Source organism: Armigeres subalbatus, unplaced genomic scaffold, assembly GCF_024139115.2.
Source record: "Armigeres subalbatus isolate Guangzhou_Male unplaced genomic scaffold, GZ_Asu_2 Contig899, whole genome shotgun sequence".
NCBI lineage: Eukaryota > Metazoa > Arthropoda > Insecta > Diptera > Culicidae > Armigeres > Armigeres subalbatus.
In genome coordinates this window covers 187,570-210,698 of record NW_026943699.1, presented here as the reverse complement: position 1 = coordinate 210,698, position 23,129 = coordinate 187,570, and the positions used below count along the sequence as shown (strand labels likewise).

The 23,129-nt window shown below is 38.8% G+C and overlaps 3 long non-coding RNA genes across 3 annotated transcripts; all 3 read left to right on the top strand.

The window, feature by feature from the left end:
- The first annotated feature begins 9,602 nt into the window (after positions 1–9,602).
- On the top strand, positions 9,603–11,224 carry LOC134204785 (uncharacterized). Its single transcript, XR_009977977.1, has 3 exons — positions 9,603–10,578; positions 10,639–10,780; positions 10,868–11,224. It is a non-coding gene; the product is annotated as an uncharacterized LOC134204785 (long non-coding RNA).
- Positions 11,225–11,475: 251 nt separating this feature from the next.
- On the top strand, positions 11,476–13,474 carry LOC134204779 (uncharacterized). The gene is made up of 5 exons (XR_009977973.1): positions 11,476–11,686; positions 11,751–12,090; positions 12,160–12,247; positions 12,329–12,822; positions 12,887–13,474. It is a non-coding gene; the product is annotated as an uncharacterized LOC134204779 (long non-coding RNA).
- A 6,887-nt stretch (positions 13,475–20,361) lies between these two features.
- LOC134204783 (uncharacterized) lies at positions 20,362–21,777 on the top strand. Its single transcript, XR_009977975.1, has 3 exons — positions 20,362–20,461; positions 20,537–20,673; positions 21,627–21,777. It is a non-coding gene; the product is annotated as an uncharacterized LOC134204783 (long non-coding RNA).
- The last annotated feature ends 1,352 nt before the right edge of the window (positions 21,778–23,129 follow it).

The window sequence follows — 23,129 nt, the reverse complement described above, 5'->3', positions numbered from 1 at the left end:
GGATGTTAAGGATGCCATCCAACAGCTTAAGACCAATAAAGCAGACTGTATCGGAGCTGAACTCATCAAGATGGGCCCGGAAAAGCTGTCCCCTCGCTAATGCCACTTACAACACTCCAGTTCGTTCGAATCGCGCCGGGGACTAAGACAAGGTGATGGACTTTCGTGCCTGTTGTTCAGAAGGTTTCTTTCGGAGAGCCGGGTGTAACAGCCGGGGTACGATTTTCAACAGATCCTGTCAATTTATTTGTTTCGCGGATGACATGGACATTGTCGGTTGAACATTTGCAAAGGTGGCAGAACTGTACATCCGCCTGAAACGTGAAGCAACAAAAGTTGGACTGGTGGTGAATGCATCGAAGACAAAGTACAAGCTTGTGGACCGAACCGATGAATTTGTCTACCTTGGATCCTTGCTAACGGCTGATAACAATCCCAAACAACCAAAAGTTCCTTTAAGAGTACGTTTTTCGCTTATCAGCTTCACTGAGCTGCTTTTGGTTACTTGGGATGTTAGTCGTGAAATACGAAGGCGCATCATCTGTGAAAGTCGGACCTACTACGGGCTCCAGAAGAAACTGGGATCAAAAAAGATTTATCATGGAGCACAGCGTGCGAGGTTGACTGATCAGGTACAGAAGAATTTGGCGAGCGTACCCATGGGTGCAGCGGATAGAGTCGCTTTAGCGCTCTTGTGCTCTCAAGCAAGTAGAGGGATATTTTGAAATCACTCCCATGAGCGAAATTATTTTGCAGTTATTGTGACATTTACTGCTATTTTGACTCACCCTGGGTAAATGATTATCACAGTCGATTCTCACACACGATTTCGCAGTGTGTTAAGGTTACTGCACATCAATTTTCCCAATAATTATTGTTATTTTGAAATACCTTATTTTGATTGACCTTGCATTTTACAGTCAGCAAATTTGATAGTCAACAATAAAAATAGAATTATTTAGTCCAATCAATCAAACCAATCAAACCTATTTGAAAAAAGTTCCTAGAATTGTAAAAAGAGCAATACTTAATAGCTGTCATACATTTTCCACTCTTCGAATTTCTCTTTCCATGCTGCATCAGGGCGGAGACTCTACAAGTTTACTTTACGATGGTTCATATGCATTCCTGCTGCAATCAGCTGTTGAATTTCGTAAAATTTCGGATGCTTTAGGACTATAAATTAGGAAATAAATTTCGTCGTACCTAGATTTCGCTTTCGATTTCATAGTTGCCTACCGTGTGCATTATGCCGGAAAGCAATGTTTACGCCTTTTTCGTTTGTTTGTCGTGATCACCGATCACCCCTCGCTTCAGAACAAGTCAAGACAAAATTTTCAAAACGACTTATCTGCTTTTGTAAACAAAGATTCAAACGACGATTTGACGAATCTGATAGCTCTTCCACGCAAACCAACACCACCAATAGGAAGGTGAAGGTTTTCGCTACCTGTTGATGGTGTTGGTTTGCGTGGGAGAGCTATCAGATTCGTCAAATCGTCGTTTGAATCTTTGTTTACAAAAGCAGATAAGTCGTTTTGAAAATTTTGTCTTGAAGTAAGCCGAACTGGCAACAATGTTTATTTTTCTACACTGAGAAAAATTCCATGGTAACGGTTACTATTTTGTAGACTACACGCTTAGTTTGGTTCACCTATTTATGGGTACTTGTTCTACGCACATATGGGTAAATTTCATTTTACCTATATTATTAGTAAAATTTACCTAAAAAATCAGTAATATTTACTGATATTCTAAACAAACCGTCTTTACCCATATTTGAGTGATCGCATTTACCCACATTTGGTTGAAAAAATAAACATAAACAAATGCTACCGTGTCGTTGTTGAACAAGTTCATAAATTTCTCCCTATAGTTTTCATTCTTTCACCGTGATAGCGGTTGCAAACAAAAATATCGTTTGTAAAATTGGTGAAATAAGGTAACTATATTGTTGTTATTTGTTATATTTCGCTAATATTAGCCTTGTACCTGCCCTTCATGCGTTAAATCTTCTAAATAGTAATCTACTTGTTTTCAGTTCTGACCACCAGTAGCAGCAAGTTTGCAATCGGCCTTGTGGGACAGCAGATAGCCTGAACAAACAAAAAATCCCTAATCATCGGTTGTCGCTCCAGAATCGTTAATTCCTGCAAATTCCTGAGAAAATCGGGAACAACTATGTAGTACGTTGTGGTATTGGATATTGGTCTGATCTGAAGGTCATTTCATAATCGCAAATAGGAAAATCTTTATACGGCATCGCTCCCGCCGCGATAATCATTGCTCTTCGTCTTCATAATGTGAGCCACTACAGCTAATTCCGTATTCCGGATTCCGTGCACAAACGACAGTTTCGGGACACGATCATCGGATTCCAGACTTGTCGTGCAGGCTTCCAGAGCTTATGGAAAGCTAGTCGAATTTCAAAGTTAATCAGAAAAGACTAATACATATTGCTAAAACGGATTGCTTCCGAGTCGTTGAATACAAACGGTAAGTAAGATTATGTTACTGTTTAAGCTTAGTATGGAGATCTCAAGGAAAAGGGTCAAGGAAAAATCGATCTAATTACCAAAGTAATTGTGACATGGTGAACGTAATTAAACAAGTAGGCGTAATTGAACGAGTTGCATTTTCTGAGATCATTCAGTCAGTTTGGCAAAATATCGTCAAACAGGTAAATATAAATAATAAATTTAAGAAAATTATAGTTTTAATGCATTTGTATATCTCTTAGGCAGTTGCTGCATCGACCGTTTTGGATATAAAAAAGCTGCCTCGAAAAATCGGCGAAGGTGGAATGCAAAATCCCATGCAGAAAAACTTCTTGAAGGCAGAGTTGAAAACGAATGCACTGCTTTGTGCGTTGGCAATCATTCTTCATTGGTTGGACTACAACTGGATTTTTGTAGAACGAGTTTAAAATTGTTGAAGATTACCATTGTGAACAACTATTAATTCGTTTTATTTTTGCAGTTTGAAGATTCTGCCAGAAAAGATAAATTGTTCGTCAAATTTTCAATATGTCGAGGAAAAATGTAACCGTCTTTTCAACTTAATTGATATAAAGATGTTCAAGGTTCAAGGTTCCGTTACAATTCAAACACGCTTTCAGTAGAGCTTTTTTAGTCAAGCTGATGCATTTTCTCTGTTATTTGTGCACTTTCCCTGACCCGTCCTTAGTATTAGAAAGCCATTTCCGTAAAGCTGTGCGTTCGGTGATTTCTCGCATGACATGTTGTGAATTTGTCTCAGTTCCTTCACAATCGCCGTCCACTGAAGGCACAATATTTGAGTCTCACCAACCTCTATCACTTCAGCGTGATACCCACCCATACCCATCGTCCAAGAATGCATACACAAATAATATTATTTCAATGCAACGTCACCTGCCACTTCCTTCTTATTGCTAGCTGGTTGCATGTCGTCCCCTAATTGGTAACGTTTCTGTATGTTACGGTTGGTTCCTGCCAATTACCTGACCCTGATCCGCCGAGGCAACCATCGTCGAATTTATCGCTCTTCACCATCGAACTTTGTTCGCTAAACGTTCCAATGACTCTATACTGCCAATGTCGTCTTGATCTTCCTTTTTCATTTTTATAATCTCCCGCAGACAGAATGATTTTTCCAATATTGTTTGCTCTAATTGCAGCTTCAACTGCTCGAATTCCGGGTCATCCCGCGTTTTTTTTCTACTGAGGCACTAGTTTTGTCTTCATGTTCTTCACTTGTCATAAGACGAGTTTGTACAATCCCATTGAATTCCACCACTTAATAAGTCGAGTCAAGTACGAGACACTGAAGACGGCCTTACTGTTGAGGTCGAAATACGTATCTGTCAAGATACAATTAAGTGGTGGAATTTCATTGGGATTGTACAAACTCGTCTTATGACAAGTGAAGACATTCCACTAAAAAGCTCAAAATAATTTTCTTAACTTCATGTTCTTGTTCGGGTCGTTTAAAGGTTTAGGTCTTTATAAGGTTGAAATTTCTTTGCCCTAAATTATTAGAGTCTAAAAATACTATTATTCGAAACCATGTGTTTCAAGTCAAGCAGAAGCGAAAGTCATTTCTGGTTAATTAACACTCCAACAACCATGCATGCCAAACAGTCAGAACGCTATTATCAAATCGCTAAAACTCAGCTGTTATTAAACCGTTTTTAACAATTTTGCGACTCACAAATTTTCCCGTCTTTCAAGATTTATCTGAGACGTTAAGACCTCCGATCGGGCAAAAAATGACATTTCTTGATCTCAAGACGTCGGAGCATGTATTTCATATAAATTGTGTGGTTGTTGCTCGATGTTCATGCTGATATTAGCAGGATATTTTGAAAGTTTCCGTCTCCTAAAAATACATTCAGGAGGTCAAAACCATGTTGTCACAGATCATATTATTACACAACTCTTCCGCTTAGCGGAGCTAGTGTCTATAGGAATACTTGTTGGATTTTTTAGAATACGTAAATTAAGAAAGTTACCATCCGTCGCAAATCAAATTATTTTTGAACTCATCCGGTAGTTTCTTCTTCTTATATGAATGGCTCTACATTCCAACTAGAGCATTTTCTCAGTTAATATTTGAAAGCTTATCTAAGCCAACATTGCATGAGCATATACGAGAAATCTCTCAGCAACTTCTTGGGAGTTTCCCACAACAATTCCTTCTGGAATTCTTCATGAAAAAGAAAATTCTTAAGAGCAGCTTCTGAGAAATAACTCTAGGAATTTCTGGGGGATTATCGAAACGATTTTCCGGAGGCATTTTATGAGAAGTTTCCAAAGGAATGAGAATTTCTGGTGAAATTTCTATAAGAGCTCGTGGATGAAAAAGCGACTGAATTTCTCGAAGAATGTGAGGGGAATTGTTTAACCCCTCGTTACCAACCCCCCTTTTGAATATGAAAATAAAAATCTTTTTGGTTGTAACTTTTTTGTTTATTAACATTTTTTATCACATTTTTTACCAAAATACCATTTACCATGAAAATTAACTGGAGTTTTGTTGGATAATTATTCGGAATTTGCAAGGGAATTCCACTGGTTTTTAAAGAAAAATTCCTCTGAATTTCAGAACAAAATACCAAGAGAATTCCTCTCAAATATCAAGGGAAAACCTTCTGAAACTCCGTAGGAAATTCCTCTGAATGGTTTAATAAAAAACCAAAATTAGAAAAATGAATTATAAAATAATAAATAAAATGGAATTCATTCGGAAGTTCCTCTCGACATTCCTTCGAAAATTCCTCCAGTACATCCTTCGGGAGTTTCTCCAGGGATTCCTTCGCACGTTATTCCAGAAACTCCATCGGAAGATCTTCCATGAATTCCTTTGAAGTTCCTGCAGATTGCTGCGAAAGTTCATCCAGAAATTCGTTCGGAAGATTCTTCAGGGTTTTCTTCGAAAGTTCCTCCAGGAATTCTTCCGGTAGTTCCTTCAAGAATTCTTCCGGCTATTCTTCAAGTATTTCTTTCAGGAATTCATTCGAGAGTTTCTCCATGAATTCCTCCGGAAGTTTCTCCAGGAATTCTTCTAGAAATTCTTTTGGAAGTTCCTCCAGGTATTCCCCCGGATATTCCTCCTAGATTTCTCCCGGAAGTTCCTCCTGTATTTCTTCGTAAGTTCTCCCTGGAATTCCTTCGAAAGTTCCTCTGGCAGTTACCCCAGAAATTCCTCCGACAGCTCCACCAGGAATTCCTCCGGAAGTTCTTCCAAGAATTCCTCCGGAAGCTCCTCCAGGAATTCTTCCGGAAGATCTTCCAGGAATTCCTCCTGACGTTCCTGACGTTCCTCCTAAAGTTCCTTCGAAGGTATTCCTGGAGGAACTTCTGAAGGAATTCCTGGAGGAAATTCCGAAAGAATTCTTGAAGGAACTTCCGGAAGAATTCCTGGAAGAACCACCGAAGGAACTTCCGGGGGAATTCCTGAAAGATTTTTCGGGAGAATTCGTGGAGGAATTGGAGGAATTCTTGTAGGCACTTTGGAAGGAATTCCTTAAAGAATTTCCGAATTCCTGGAGGAACTTCTGAATTCCTGGAGGAACTTCCAGAGGAATTCATGGAGGATATCTTGGAGGAATTCCCCGTTTCTGGGATACGGGAGGAATTTGGACCTGTGCGCCGATTGAAATTTTATCGGTGGCAGCGTGATAGATCAGCGGCGGCGGCGTGGCGGGGTCAGGCCGTTGGTGATCGGCAGCGGCAGCGCGAGTCGGCGTGAACTAGTTTCAAGCGCCAAATTTTCTCCGTAATTTATTCAGAAGTTGCACAACATTTTCCTCAGGAAGTTCCTCCAAAAGTTCGTTAGGAAATACATCAAGAAATTCCTCCAGATATTCCTCCAGAAATTCCTCCGGAAGTTCACCCAGGAGTTTCTCAGAAAGTTCCTCCAGGAATTCATCCGGAAGTTCCTCCAGAAATTCTTTCGGAAGTTCCTCTAGAAATTCCTCCGGAAGTTCCTCCGGGAATTCCTCCGGAAGTTCCTCCGGGAATTCCTCCGGAAGTTCCTCCGGGAATTCCTCCGGAAGTTCCTCCGGGAATTCCTCCGGAAGTTCCTCCGGGAATTCCTCCGGAAGTTCCTCCGGGAATTCCTCCGGAAGTTCCTCCGGGAATTCCTCCGGAAGTTCCTCCGGGAATTCCTCCGGAAGTTCCTCCGGGAATTCCTCCGAAGTTCCTCCGGAATTCCTCCGGAAGTTCCTCCTGAATTCCTCCGGAAGTTCCTCCGGGAATTCCTCCGGAAGTTCCTCCGAATTCCTCCGGAAGTTCCTCCGAGAATTCCTCCGGAAGTTCCTCCGGGAATTCCTCCGGAAGTTCCTCCTGAATTCCTCCGGAAGTTCCTCCGGGAATTCCTCCGGAAGTTCCTCCGGAATTCCTCCGGAAGTTCCTCCAGGAATTCCTCGGAAGTTCCTCCAGGAATTCCTCCGGAAGTTCCTCCGAATTCCTCCGGAAGTTCCTCCGGGAATTCCTCCGAAGCTCCTCCGGGAATTCCTCCGGAAGTTCCTCCGGAATTCCTCCGGAAGTTCCTCCGGGAATTCCTCCGGAAGTTCCTCCGGGAATTCCTCCGGAAGTTCCTCCGGGAATTCCTCCGGAAGTTCCCCCGGGAATTCCTCCGGAAGTTCCTCCGGGAATTCCTCCGGAAGTTCCTCCGGGAATTCCTCCGGAATTTCCTCCGGGAATTCCTCCGGAAGTTCCTCCGGGAATTTTTGTTTAACACCACGTAATTTTAAGAAACGCATAAATAAGGAAAAAAACAATAAACTTATGGGAACTTCAGTCGTTTATTCCTCTCCGGAAGTGCAAATCTGATCGAGCATTCAAAGCATCGCCGTTGGTATGGAAGCGTAAATAGAACATTGCCTGCAGCGACCCAACGATAGAATCGCGGCGACTAGTTGTTGCCGTCGCGGCGATGAAATCGCTTAGGTCTGGGGGAGCCCTAATGCATCATTGCGATATTCTGCAAGGGAAGACAACAGTTTGTGTTTTCCTCTCTGCAATACGTCTACTATTGCCTAACTATTCGGTTTAGTGGTCAGCTCCGTAATATTCCAGAAATCTCTTTTATTTATGAACAGTACTTTAGTGGAACTTGCGAAGTGACATCTTGAGGATCTTGTCGAGGAACTTCCGAAGGAATTCCTTGTAGAACTTCCGAAGGAATGCCTGGAGGAACTTCCAAAGAAATTTCCGGAGGAACTTTCGAAAGAAGTTCCTGGAGGAAATTCCGGAGAAATTCTTGAAAAAACTTCCTGGAGGAACTTGCGGAGGAATTTCTGCATTAACATCCAAAGGAAGTCCTGCTATTACATCGGAAGGAAGTCCTGGAGGAATTTCTGGGGAAAATTCCGAAGGAATTGCTGAAGGAACTGCTGAAAGAACTTCCGAAGGAATTCTTGGATGAGCTTTCGAAGGAATTCCTGAATGAACTCTGGAGGATCTTCCGAAAAAAATCCTGGAGGTACTTTCGAAGGAATTCTTTGATTTCCGAAGAAACTCTTAGAGAATCTTCCGAATGATTTGCTGGAGAAAGTTCCGAAAAATGTCCTGGAGACCTTCCGAAAAACATCCTGGAGGTACTTCAGAAGAATTTCCTGGAGGATTTTTTGAAGGATTTCCTGGAGGAACTTCATTAGAAATTCCTGGAGAAACTTCCGAAGGAACTTCTGAAGGATACTAGGAAGGCATTTTTGAAGGAACTTTTCGGAGGTATTCCTGCATTAACTTTCGAATGAATTCCTGGAGGAGCTTGCGGAGGAAATACAGGAAGAATTTACGAAAGAATCCCTGGATGATTTTCTGGAGGAACTCCTAAAGGAACTTCTGGAGGAACTTCTGAAGGTATTCCTGGAGGAACTTCCAAAGGAATTCCTGGAGGATCTTCTGAAGGAACGCCCGGACGAACTTCCAATAGAATTCCTGGAGGAATTGCTGGAGGAACTTAAGAAGAAATACCTGGAGGAATTCCTGGGTGAGCTTCCGAAAGAATTCCTGAAGGTACTTCCTAAAGAATTCCTGGTGGAATTTCTGAAGGAATTGTTGGAGGAACTTTCGAAGGAATTCCTGGAGGAGCTTTCAAAGGAATTCCTGGAGGAGCTTTCGAAAGAATTCCTGAAGGAACTTTCGAAGTAAATGCTGGAAGAAATCTTTGAAGGAACTTTCGAAGGAATTCCTGGAGGAAATTTCGATGGTAATCTCGGAGGATCTTTCGAAGGATTTTCTGTAGGAACTTCCGAAGGAGAATTTTTAATGCAATTGATTAGTTCACACTGACCCATGCCACCGCCGACCATCAACGCCGTGACGCTACCACGGCGTAACTGGCCTAAAATGATCTTTCAAAATTCCAATTGATGCACATGTCTTCTCCCATCTACCCCTGGGAATCCTCTCAGAAATTTCTCCAGGAATCCTCCCAGAAATTCTTATGGAATTAAGTTGCATTCTTCTGTAAAATCTAACATACCTTCCTCCAGAAAATCCTTTAGAATTCAACCCGTAAATTCCTCCACATATTTCCTTAAATTTTCTCAAAACAATTCACCGGGGAATCGTTTACATTTTTTTAAAGCTTTTTAAGGAATTCTTCTGAACTTTCCTTATCATGTTCTTATGGTAATTCGTCCAGTTATTCTTCCAGAAATTTTTAAATCAAATCTCACTATTTTTTATTCCCAAAAATTTCTCTGCAAATTTATCCAAGATTCCACCTGGTATCTTATCCGGAAACATTTCAAGACATTTTTCCTGCAATTCCCACAGATGGTTTTTCAGGAAAATACTGCCGGAAATCCACTTAGATAATCTCCGGGTAATTCCCTCAAATTTCACCAAGAAATCATTTAGAAAACCCTTAAGGATTATTCCGGAAAATTCCTCCATGAACTTTCCCCGGAATATCCTAAAGAAATTACCCTGAAAATTCTTTCCGCTTTTCTTCCATGAGCTTCTTCAGGAATTCATCCAGAAATTTCCGCGGAAATTATTTCAAGTAATCCTCTAGAAATTCAACCGGAAATTCGATTACGGTATTCTTCAAAAAATTCGATAATGAATTGTTCCCGCCGGTTCTTTTTTTCAAAACAATAGGTGTATTCGTTCAATAGGCATATCGGCGTGGTATAGAATAATTGGTGGCGTGGTCAATTTTCTTACGAATGCGCGTCGATCCATTCTTGACGGCCGTGTAGCCATACCATCTACCAGAACTGCGATATACCATCTACCAGAGCTGGGAATAGCTTTTGTAGTACTAAAAAAAATACAGAGATGCATACTCCGGGTGCACTAATGATAGCAACCCATTATATGTACGCGCATTAATCCTGGCATCGAAAAGTTCAGCACCAGTCTGAAGAACGCGAACAAACTGCTTCTGATTGATTCCGGCGATTCCGCCACTTCCAAGAACATGGCCATTGTCTGGAATTTACTTTCTTCCGTACCGATATATCTGCAGATCATAAAAACCGAGAAACAACTGATCTGTAAATAATCTCGAAAAAAAAAAATTATCTGAACAAAACAAAACGTCACTTTACTTGCGGAATAATGTGTCAGTACATTATTTCGCAAGGAAAGATGACGGTTTGTGTTTTCTTCACAGCAATCCGCCTGCTATTCCCAAATTATTCATTTTCCTTGCCAGCTCCGTACTGTTCAAGGAATGTCAGCAGCAAAATCATTCCTTGACTGCTACTTGTCCTATCTATTTGCACAGTACTTAAGAAGTCCATACCACCCTTTAAAAGAAAGTGCTCAACCCTGTTTGTTTTATTTTCTGCAGCATGCACATCCAGGCCTGAGAAGACAGTCGGAGGATGCCTGACTTGCGATGGATCCAATATTTTCTGCTGATAAACCTCGTACTAGAATGCTGCTTCTGTTATATCTTTCATCGTTTAATCCGGATTATTATCGATATTCCGTTGTGATAAGGGGGTTGGAGAAAATTTTAAGACCTGATTCGCACTTCAACAATTGTAATTCTATGGAAAACGGAACCTGAAACTTGGCCGAAAAAAAGCATTCAATGTTACTATTCCGGAAATGCTTTATATGAACAATTATCGTAAGTAAATATAATTTATTATTCTTTTAATAAGTATTATAAATTTCATCTTTTCAACAGTTGGTTGACAAGGTGGTGCAAACATGTACAGAACCATGGTTAGAGTGCTCCTGAAAATCTCCAAAAGCAGCGGACCAACGGCCCAACGGACCAACAGGAACAGGGGCATAGAAGCTCACCAAATCATCAGCGACCACTACAGGTAAATATTGGTAAATGATGTCCGCATCTAAGGCACCGTGCGTCTTTTTCCTCGAAACAGTTTTTTAATGCATTCGTGTTTTAACAGGCCACCCGCATCACCGCGTTTACCACCATATACTAATTACAGAAATCTGTTCTGGTACATGCTGTTATCAGGAATCAAAACTTTAGGGTGCAATTAGGATATCTTGCTAGCAGAGAAACCTCGGGAGGAACAGCACTTTCATCGCATGGAATCGACCTCATTGGATTGATCGATAGGCGTAATCTAAGTCCCCGGGAGAGGCAGACACCGCGGCGAGACCGTAGATTATTTTGAAAAAGCAATTAATTTTTAGATGGTATTCAAATAAATTTCAACTATTATTTTTTCTATAAAACTTAAATTAACTTATTTATTTATTTTATAAGAAAAACATTTGCAATGTCTCAAAAATAAAGACGAGAAGATCACCCAAATATGGGTAAAATTTACCAATAAATCACTTTCTCAACTACCCATATATGGGTAACATTGGTTTACTCATATTTAGGTAATGGTCAATTCACTCAAATCTAGGTATGTGCACTTTTTGGCGATTTTAGGTACTCTTCACCCATATTTGGGTGGACTGAACTAAGCGTGTACACGCTTAGTTCGGTTTACCCATAAATGGGTACTTCATTCACCCATATTTGGGTAACTTATATACTACCTATAATATAGGTAAAATATACCAATAAAATCGGTAGAATATACCAATATTGTGAGAGAAGTGGCGTTACTCAAATATGGGTAAGTTCATTTACTCATATTTGGATGAAATAAAAAACATAAACAAAATGATTTCCCGAAGCTTAAACATCACCCGAACGAACATCAAGTTTGTCCTCTGAAAAACGCCGGGCTGCACATGAAAACCTGGTGAGTAATTAAATAAATCCGCAGCGATGATTAGTATTTTAATGTTATTCTTCTTGCTATTTAGGTAAACGAACTAGGCTGCATCTCGGGGTGCATCACAGTCATCCTTTCCGGATGTAACTTTGGGAACGATCCCCAACCGCTTTGGGAAGAAGGCTTGGGATGTCTTCTGGGATCCCGTGGAAACGTTGAGGCAGTGAAAAGTGCTCAATACTAAAAACTTTGTGCTGGTTCTGGAGCTACGAAAATTGCCTGAAAGAATACAACACTAGCTCTTACCCAACAATCCATAGTTGGCCGAGTGATTGTCGCAGTTGACCAATCTCTTGAACCCACCCCAAATATAGTGTTATTTTTCAGAGGAGCACCACCACCAGTTATTTTGATTGAACGCATTTCGTATGGTAAGTATTTCCAAACTAATCCCATTATTAAAAATGTTGTTTTATGGTCAACGGCTTTTGTTTTTATAGGCTCCGAGCAAAACTGTTTCGACTAACAAGACTTAGATCCAAGGGCATGTCATAATTAGCACTGGAAGCTATTTCGACGTTCATTTCGGTGAGTATTTTTTTATTGGAAATTGTTGGCCTCTTTATTTCAACGAAGCATAACATTTTTTTTCCTTTTCATCGTTCACAGGTGCAGTAGAATTCTTAAAACTAGACTCCGTCGGATTTCAATCAACGAAATACAATCGCAAGTGGAAATAGTCGATAGCTGATATTTTTTCCACCTGACACACCTGTTTTGTGAGGATTGTGTCGAATACAAAGGATCAACAAAATCACTAATTAAAAAGAACGACTTTTGCAAGGCCGTGCGGAAAAATTACAAGGAGGAAAGAATCTGTTAAGAGCTCGAGAAGCCACAAGATGTATTCTCGATGGACCTAATATGGAAAAGTAAACTGCATGCGACATCAACAGTGATCGGATCCGGATTATACCTGAGACTAAAATGGGTTGGATTCAACGAAGGCGGAAGAGTTACGGATTTGATCAAGAACGAGGGAACTACGGAGACAAGAACATGAGCGCGAAACGGACTGCTGTTGTTCTCGTATCAAAGGTTAATCTTCTTTATTGCTATCCGTTGCTGCTGCTGGAATATAATCAAAGGTTTGGATTTTAAAGGTAGGTTATTCAGTTCAAACTTCATTCTTTAATAATATAATTATATATTTCATATTGATTTTAGATATTAGACCTGTTGATATGGACATGTGATTCACTATTTGGATCTGAAGCCGCTGATAAATGTTCCGCTTCATGTCGCTGCTATCAGGCTACCAAAATTATTCCGGTCTGGTATTACATGCAGCCCTTCTTCCGGTCACTTGTATTTTAATGTTAGGTAACATTATTTAGCTACTAAGCAGGACCGGATTTAGCCGGAAGGGGGCCCCGGGGCCGACGGTATGTGGGGGCCCCAAAATGTACAAAAAAGGTTGGTTTTGGTACATAAGATTTGTGGGGGCCCGGGCCACGGCCCCCCGGCTCCCCCATAAATCCGGCCCTGCTACTAAGTAAACGACAACATAATTTAAAATAACTAATGTCATTTTATACATGATTTCATTAAATCAATAAAATAATTTCCGTGATACGACTTTTTATTGGACGGTATACCAACATTACATTCCATATAAACAATATTTTCAATATCCAAAACAAAAAAGGTTCACCCATATCTGAGTCAATTTCACCTATAATAGAGTACCCATAAATAGGTAAACATTACCAATATTTCTATGAACCATTTGTACTCAAATATGGGTAAACGGCATTTCACCCATAAATACGTATGTGCACTTTTTCGAGATTATAGGTACTGTTCACCCATATTTGGGTGAACTGAACTAAGCGTGTACGCCATGTTTTTAAAACAACCACAAATTTTCAGTTAAATTAACCACGCATTCGGACAAATTCACCACTGATTCAGTTCATGCAACAACATTCCACCAGGACCACAGTTGATTTTTACTGCGTGCATGGTAAAATCAAACGGGTTTGTTGTCTGCTGAAAATCGTCGGTGCGTATTCTTAAATTAACCCTCCGAATGGTAGTTTCGACCGCAACATTTTTTTGCGTGTATGCCAAAATTGTTTTTGTATCCGCGTGCACGGAGAAACACGTTTACTCATTAATGGGTACTTTTTCTTTGCTATCTCTGTCTCTCTGCTGAAAAATTTACCCATTTTGGGAGAATAAGTGGATCTACTCATTTAAATGAGTAAATCCACTTATTCTTCCAAAATGGGTGAATTTTTCAGCAGAGAGAAAGAGATAGCAGAGAAAAAGTACCCATTAATGAGTAAACGATTTTTACCGGGTGGACGCGACTTTTATTCGCTTTGACGCAGCCGTGCTGTTGCCATCTAGCGGCGACGGACGTGTGCGTGAAATCACTGTTTTTCAACATGGTGAAGTATAGGAAGTGTATTTTAAAATGCTTTTAAAATGTTATTAACAGTGATATGTTGAAAACTTTAAAATACGTAGGGTTAGAATTTAAAAAAACTACATGTTAGGCTCCTCATCTACACATGTTTTTTAAATCAAAATAATTCAACTTACGTGTTACCTATATGGAGATAAATTAAATTTCTAACCCAAAAAAGTGAACAATTTTAGGCTAAAATGTGTTTTAACGCTTTAATAAGCATTTTAAAATTGACGTCCCATGTACCATGCTGGGTGAAATAAAAAAGCATCAGCCGGTCCCCATTTTGTTTTCTCGCTTTCGTCAGGGCCAATTCGTTATAAATAAAGTTCCTTTGAAAGTGAGTTTTCCTCGCGATTTACGAACTCAGATATTAATATTCCAATCGGTCAACAAAAAGATTTACGATGTCCCCTCTATTTTTATGAGTTGGAACAGCTCCACGATACCTCGTAACATCATTAAAGACACACCACAGAATTCGTTCGACATCTACGACACTCCAAACTATCCATGACTACAGGTCTTAATATTCAAATCAATCAACATGAAGATCTTCGATGTCCCCACTAGTTTTATGAGGTGGAATAGCTCCATTGAACTTCGGTACACGATTAGAGATACACCACAGAATTCGTTGGACATGTACGACAGTCCAAACTGTTCTTGACCTCAGATCTTTATTTTCAAATCGATCAACAAGAAGATCTGTTCCAGTTACCAAGTTGTGGAGAAGGGACCGACTTCTAAAGAGCAAAGACTAACGCCAGTATGTTCAGTCACGAATGCTTTTAGCTGTAATTTATTTGAATTTTAGTTTTAAATATAAGGAACGCTTTCTCACACTTACATTAATCAGTCTTCGAACAACTATTTTGGTTACGCTAAACGCTGTATCAATTCATGCACACGTCTAATATGGATGATTTAGGTTAGTTTGGATCAGGGTAGAAATATTTCACAGTTAATGCAGTGAAAAACATGGATCTCAGTATAATCTGCAGTCGCCTTCTTCGCCGCCGTGGTGAGTGCGACTGGGTGCAGCCGAAAAATCATTTCCAACACCGACCGTTCAATTTCGCATTCAGCCACTCACAAGTCGCTCTGACAGGCTGCTCAGTTCGCGCCTTACCGTATGACTGTGAAGCCCCAAACACAATGTCTGCGGAAAGGCGACGGCAACGGCAAATTTGACAGTTAGCCCATAAATTTTCTGTCAAATTTGCCGTTTCCGTTGCCGTTCCGCTAACATTGTGTTTAGGGCTTGAGTGGCCCATTTAAATGCGTGGTGAATTTTTTCAATTTGCTGGGTGAATGTGTACATTTTGCTGTGGTAAATTTCATCTTCGCGGCGCAGTGGGTGATGTGAGTTCTGTTGTTTACTTTTCTGCCTCTCCGGGAATGTGAGATTGATTTCAAAGCAGGAAGAAAATAAAAACATGATGTAAAAAAACATCACCTTCATCCAGTGCTGCCGAAAATTTACAACCCTGGTTTGGATACTTCGAAAAAACGTATTGTAAACTTACAGTTTCAGCTAGTTAGCTTTAGAACTAACGAGCTTGAGCTTGAGCTTGATTGACTTCTCGTAGTTGCTACTCCATTATGACCAGATCAGCTGTTCTTGCACAGGGAACCAACAGATGTTTGCTTGGGACTAGCACACATCTTCAATGTACAAGTACTGGTGATCTCATTTGTTAGGTCATACTGGCGCCTGCCACGTCAGAATGCAAGTCAATGTAGGGAAGGGGGAGGAAATGATAATGCAATCACTCGCCCATTGCAAGCCGAATATACCTCTGCACTTGCCACGAGTTCATGCGGAATTTGTTGGAATTTCTGAGTTAGGTTGCAACCAACATTTGGCCGATTAGGTAAATGTCAGTTCACAGCTGATATGATGGTGAGAGTGAGTGATAAAATTAAAGCGAGGGAGAAACATATACATTAAAGGGGAAAAAGGGAAAATATAAACAAATGGCCGAAGTTGAGTAAATAGAATTAGTAGCGAATCGAAGAAAATTGTATTGCAAGAGGAGAGTTGAACGGTGAATAAATCTAGATTGTATTTGTGGTAGAGTGAATTACGTGGAGTCTGGTCAGCAGATAACAATTAAGTACACTGTAAGTAGGTTGAAGTGCGAAAATAGACATATAGTTAATTGCACCATTATGAACAGCTGACGCAGGACAGTACAGTGGTGCTCAAACTATCGAAGACAGCCCACGGACTTATTAGACGACAATTAGACGAACGACACAGAAAGCGAGTAGAACCAGCCCCCTGAAACGGCTGTCATCTGCATACAATATGATTGAAGCCGAAAACTTGGTGCTAAACTTGGTGCTAAGCTGTCAAGCTTCGGCTTTAAGCTCGGAACACAGTGACGCATGCGACAATATCGCTCGAGGAGAGATTTAATTCGAATAAAAAATAAATAAACAGTATTTAGGCTCGATTTTAGGCTGTTGTTAAAAGAAAAAGCGCACCGTCTATATGTTTCATTAATTTATTGCAATTATCTCTATAGCTGAATCGTTCATTTCCGATACACATGTTCGCTGTAGCGCAAAAGTTATCAGCACTGTATTTGTTACAATAACAAATACCAAATTACATAATAATAACAAATTTGTCAAGTGTCGATATCTGAACAGTTGTGATAGATGTCTGAAGGAATTTGGCAAATATTTGGCATTGTGATAAAGAGTGGGCCTTTAATTTCTAATGCATCGTTCTGTAAATGTTCTGTTCTGTAAAAAAAAACAATTTTTTTTCAAGTAGAAAAAATAAGGTAAACCAATTAACTGATTGATCAGAAGTGATTTATTTTTCCTCCAAATTTTAGAACACTATTTTCGTTGGAATCTGAAGCAAATAAAACAAAAACGCTGGTATCTCCAGCAGTTTTCTGTTCATGTTTGAATTTATCTATTTTGCTGCTTAAAAGTACATTGATCCGAATTCCGTAGTTAAAGTAACGCGTTCAATCGCCAAAACATACAAAATTTGAATCTCGTGATTCAATCTGCAGAAAATAGAACAAAGCTGTGCAACAGTTTTGAGCTTTTGAATCTGAACTTAAATTAATCTAGGGAAGCTGCTGGGAGAATGCATGGTTCAGATTCATATTAAAATTGAATGCAGCAGAACAATTTGAATCACTACTAATCTGATTTAACTCTTAGGTTATCGACAAAAATTCAAATGTTACACATTTACGACATGAGCAGTATGGTTAGGTTTCTCGTCAGCTAAAAGATCTTTTTTTCCAGAGCATGATTATTGGCAGCTCGATAGTTATTATTTTTGATCTCCTGACTTTCACGCTAAGTCCATTATGCTTCAAAAAACTGTTATTCTATCAACACACAAATGGTCCAGTTTAAAGCAAAATTTTATCCACAATGTGACATCCAGTTCCAGTTGGATCAAATCAAATGTAAAGAAAAAAGGTTCCAATAGTTTTTCATAAACACCTGTCGATGACACGTACAATGACTTAGTAGTTTAATTTATCTTAAATTCGACGCCCACATTATAATGAGCTCAAGTTTGTAACCAAAGTGTTAATGCGACAAGATCAAATAGATGAATTGAGTTCGTAGGTGTTCTGTCTCATATCTCATAGTGGCCGTTTAATAATTATCGAATAGCCCCGCTTGCAGAGCAAGATTACTTTTGATAGATTTACGTTTTAATGGTTTTGGGGGGTGCACCAGCCTTTTTTAAGACTGGGTATTTTTTATGAATTTTCGAATTGGCACTATCAAGTTTAGGGTAAATGTTCCATTTTGAACCCATAGAGGAAGTGCTACCCAATATCCGCTTATATTTTCCAAATAAGACGTGCGATACAAGCCAAAATCACATAATTTAATTTTTTTTCTCCTTTATTTAAGTGATTTTTTAATTTTAAAATTAAGGTCACATAATTTGATATATGAAAGTCTTATTTATGAAAAGGAAGTTTGAAATGGGCATCGGATGTTTATAAATCGCTGAGATTTTCAACTATCTGAAATGAAAATATTCTTTTTTTTGGACCGTGCAACATCTTTTGGACCCCCTAATGTACACATTTAGGACACCCCCTTTTAGTCTGTTCAAAAATGAGTTTTCAATCATTTTTTCAGGTCATTTGAGCTAAAGTAAAGTCTTATATTTCGATTGACATGCATCAATGAGAAGATTGCAGCGATTTAAATTTGCAATTTCAATATGAACTGTGTTCGTTCTGAGATATTCAATGATGTATGCAATTTGAAGCGTAACGCATTGTAACGCTTGCCTTCTTGATTTCATTAACATTTCATTCAAATTTCAAAACACATTCGCAGCAATCTTATTTGCATAAAGACCATGTGGGATTCAGCGGCGGCATTTTTTTTAGTTCAGATATCAAGAAAAGGAAGGTCCAAAATATGTAGAGGTCCAAATCAAGTTGGTTACCCTAATTTTTCGGTAAATGAGATGGACTTTGATTCGGATTCTGATAAACTTATTTCTCGAAGGACCTTAGCTCTGTTAGTGGAATGTCTAGAAGTAATTTGATTAAAAACGGAAAGCAGTATGGCGTTGGACTTTTCTCATACTGTGTATCAAGTGTGATATCACAAAATAAAATTTGAAATCTAAATATTGCGTTTATTATGCAGTAGAAGGAAAGTCTAGCCCGTACTGCTAACCGTTTTTAATTAAATTGCTCCTAAAATGTTTGAGAAGAGTTTTGAAAAACTTCACGTATGTTTCCCCGTGCAATTTTTTTTTCAAATATTATCCTTCGACTTCTTTTTCTTCCTTGCAACCTTTATTCGCCAATAATGATAAATTCATGAGGATGATGATGATCGCTTCGATGACAAACGTCAAATAGATTGCACCTTACCAGAACATGTTAAATTGTGGCGGCTATCGAAATTATAATTTTTTTTCGGTGATAATTTCGGCCGATTTTTATGATAATTATATTGTGGCAGCTATTACCGCACGTAAAATACTGGATAAATGACGAAAACAGAACAATATAACTTAAGTTATTGAAATTTAAAATTTTCAGGATCGAAATTCATTTTGCGATACATAATTAAATACCCGCGCGAAATGTACGGTACAATATGAACGGAGCTTTAAACTTCAAGAACAGCACTAGCGCCACACCAACGAACGGTGGCTTCAAGAACTAGTGCTTGTTTCACGGGGTTGAGTAGAACAGGCAGGTAAAATATAGTACACGCTAAAAAGAGACTAGACAAAATAAATAAAGAATTAAATAAATTAATAGACAAGTCTACGTGGACGATTGAGACGGAAGTTAAAGGAGGAACAAACTAAAATTGTGAGTAGAAATGTTACAAAAAAGATTATATTTGTAAAAAAAAATTAAAACAACCCACAAACTTAAATTTTAATTAAACTTCCACAGTTTGATCATCCTTTTAAAGGTTGATTCTCAAAAACGGTTTCGTTTAAAATCCGATCGTCCGAACAGTTTCCATTGAAATCGTGACGTCATGCTCGTTTGGAGACACGTTTGACCGCGTTTGACAGTTCGTTTGGAGACAGAGGATTTATCTTCGCTCATCTATATATTCCACTATCTATAGTCAACACCAACTTTGAAGGATATATAATGTAGATTTTCTACGTTGCTCCAGCATGTTACTAGCTTAAGAACATCGGGTTCATGGTTCAGCCGTAGAGAATCACAAACATTATAGACTCATTATAAAATCCGTTGAACATGTACGACAATCCAAAATGTTCATGAGTTCAATTCTTTATATTCAAATCGAGCCACAAGAGATGGTCTAGCATGAATTTACCGAAAAATATATAAAGCTCTTTTAGTGGAATGTATTCAACCGTCTAAGACGAATTGAGTACTCTCCATTTAATTCCACCAATTAATTTTCGATATCTTTGCAGATACATATTTCGACCACAACTGTGTGCCCGCATAGAAATAAAACGTACACTGAATGGTTATTATTATAAGATTTCCATTCCGCATGTGATCAACATTAGCTGTACGATTCACGTACAATCATATGATTAATTTATCAATCGCTTTGATCACACCAAATTGTTGACAGATTATACATCTTATAGTAAAGATTACTGGAATGGGAAATGAAAAATAATATGTAAAGAGAAAAATCATACATGATATAATTTGGGTAGCTATTCACACCCGACTACATAAAAAGAAGTATTTTTATTTTCAGTGTTAAAGTCGACGTCACTTGGCCAGGCCGATTTGAAGGCTTCGTAGTTTTTAATGAAGTCGGTGGTGATCGAAGTGGCGGTTAAAAAAATGCATGTAAGTCAAAACTCTATTATATGAAATATGTTTTGAATATATTTTTCTTTCTCCCACATGTTCGTTTATCCACAGAAGCACCCTTTTTCTTCCATTACACGGGGAAACATAGGATGGTATTACGCCACCTTGTACGCCGGTGCAATACGCTGTTCATTACTGCGCTACCGGATTCATCATATCAGCTGAACCGCAATGACATGCTTATGCAGGTAATATTCTTATGTATAGCCCCTTTTCAATATGGTGCTCGGCTTGTAAAACGGCCATGCGTTGATCCAATGACTGAACGGTATTGTCACAGAATGTCGGACCCAAGCAACCAAAAGTTCCGTTAAAAGTACGCTTTTCGTTTAATCAGCTAGCCTGAGCTGATTAAGCGAAAAACGTACTTTTAAAGGAACTTTTGGTTACTTGAGGAACTCTGACTAGACCATCATTACAAAGTCCACGGAGTGTTTCTGTATTGCGACTTGACTAATCGCAATAACCTTTCAATTATTGGGCCGATATAAGTTAGTGCTTAGTGGTGATTGGTCCCTATAGATATTGCGCCTATCTACGTTCGTATCATGATATTTAGGCTCAAATCCAGCCATTACAGTCGCGTTCCATTTTATTGCGTTCAGAGCCACGAGTGGTTAGCAATGTTTATTATTTGATGTTGTATCAGTCATGAAACAAATCTTAACAGAAATTACTTTTATGAACAGGTATCCACCGGCTAACCCTAAATGGACCTATTTTACAAATATTTATAATATTTATAATATAATTTCGTCTTGAATAATACCTACTTTTACTATTACTTTTATATTTCCACGCATCTATTTGTTAGAAAGAACACCATGCGTAATACAATGCATTTATCCCCGATCATTGTGAACAGATGACCACGTAGCGTATTTTCAACGCCACGTGCACGCAGTGTTAAAATAATCCAGGTAGACATCAGCGTGTGGAAGCTTTTCCCCGATTCACTTTCGCGTTTTTAACTGTTGAAAAGACGCTACGTGGACATCGAGCCTAACATGTGGAGTTAATAACAATTTTTAACTAATACTTCGTCGAATCTCGCTCTCGCTTTGCATCGCATCCTTACGTATATATTATAGAAATGCTCCATCACCACTAAATGTATTCTTTCTTTCAATATAATTTACAGGTGGAGTTGCTGAGTGAACATCTGTACGAAAGGGGTCCTGTTAACGCAGCTAATGCTTGCTGCTTTTCGCGCTCGGCAATGGCGGCGAATGTGGCAAAATACACTACATGTACTTAGAAGATTAGAAAAAGCTATCTTAGCATATAAATAAAATATAACAGAAACCTTTTAGTGTTGGCTTATTTTATTACAAAAATGAAGAAAAAAGCAAAATATTATCCTATTGAAGTTTGTAAAATAAAATTATACATAGTACAATACAGTAATGGTTCAATTGAATAATTATCGCACAGCGTTTAATTTGGATTAACAGCTGAATCGTTGAAGAATCAAACTATTTATCATCTTTGTTGAATATAATCGAAACTCGAATGATCGCATGGAATAAACAATGAAGATAAACTAATTATTCATGGTAAAATTGCTTTGCAAAAATACATGCAAAAGTTGATGTTTTTGAATGGTAACGATACTTAACAACCCATTCAATGTATCATCCAAAATCAAAATATTATAAGGGCTATCGTAAATATCATTCGTGGAATAATAAGCGTACAGTATTTTCTATGATTCCTCTAAAAATTCAACTATAGTTCTTTATACTCTAAAAACGATAACTAGAAAAATAGTTGTATGATTTCATTTTATTCGGGTGGTCGTCTTCAGTGTCTCGTACTTGACTCGACTAAGGTTTAACACCCTAGTAACATTTTGGTTTTATCCTGGTTTTATAGCACTCTTGTAGAGTAAAACATGGTCTTCAAGAGCGTTATAAAACTTAAAATGTTACTTGGGACATTAAGAATATGATCTAATCAGTTTTAATTTTCCAGATTCACCCATATTCTTGCTTTCGCGTTCCGTTTTTATTTCTTCCTGATGGAAGAGACAACACGCCAAAGAACTTCCGGAATACGCCTGCGTCTTCGAATCTACTTCAAGATGGAGCGCCGAAAAGAAGGTGCCCTTTTCATCATGGACAACGATGAGCTTGGATCACAACACGGCGGACACAAAAGTTTTCTATTTTCATCTCTTTTCCATGGTTCATTCCTTGAAGACCTTCCTCCGATATGGAACCGCCCGTTGTGACCTATTTCCAGCCGGTAATACTAATGACACACTGGTGGTACAAGTACCATGGTACAAGAATCTTGAAATGAGTACCATACCAATTATTGTCTTTATCAAAGATAGTCTTGGAATAATTTTCTTGTTCTCTTGTACCATGGTACAAGTACCACAGGTGTGTCTTTAGTATAAGGTGGAGTGGACTCCGAAGAAGTGCCGCTATAGTGCGAAGCTTCAGAAGATGCTAAATTAATGATTTCGTGTGTGTTACTTCTACGTGAAGTTAAACGATTTACAATGATATGGAAATGCTAATATCATCTTCCAAACTTGGTCGTACATGTTCATGATAGCATTAGAGGCGAAAGTAGCATTAGAGGCGAAAGTAGCCAGTGGAGATATATCAGCTTCCACACTGATATTCTTCCCTCC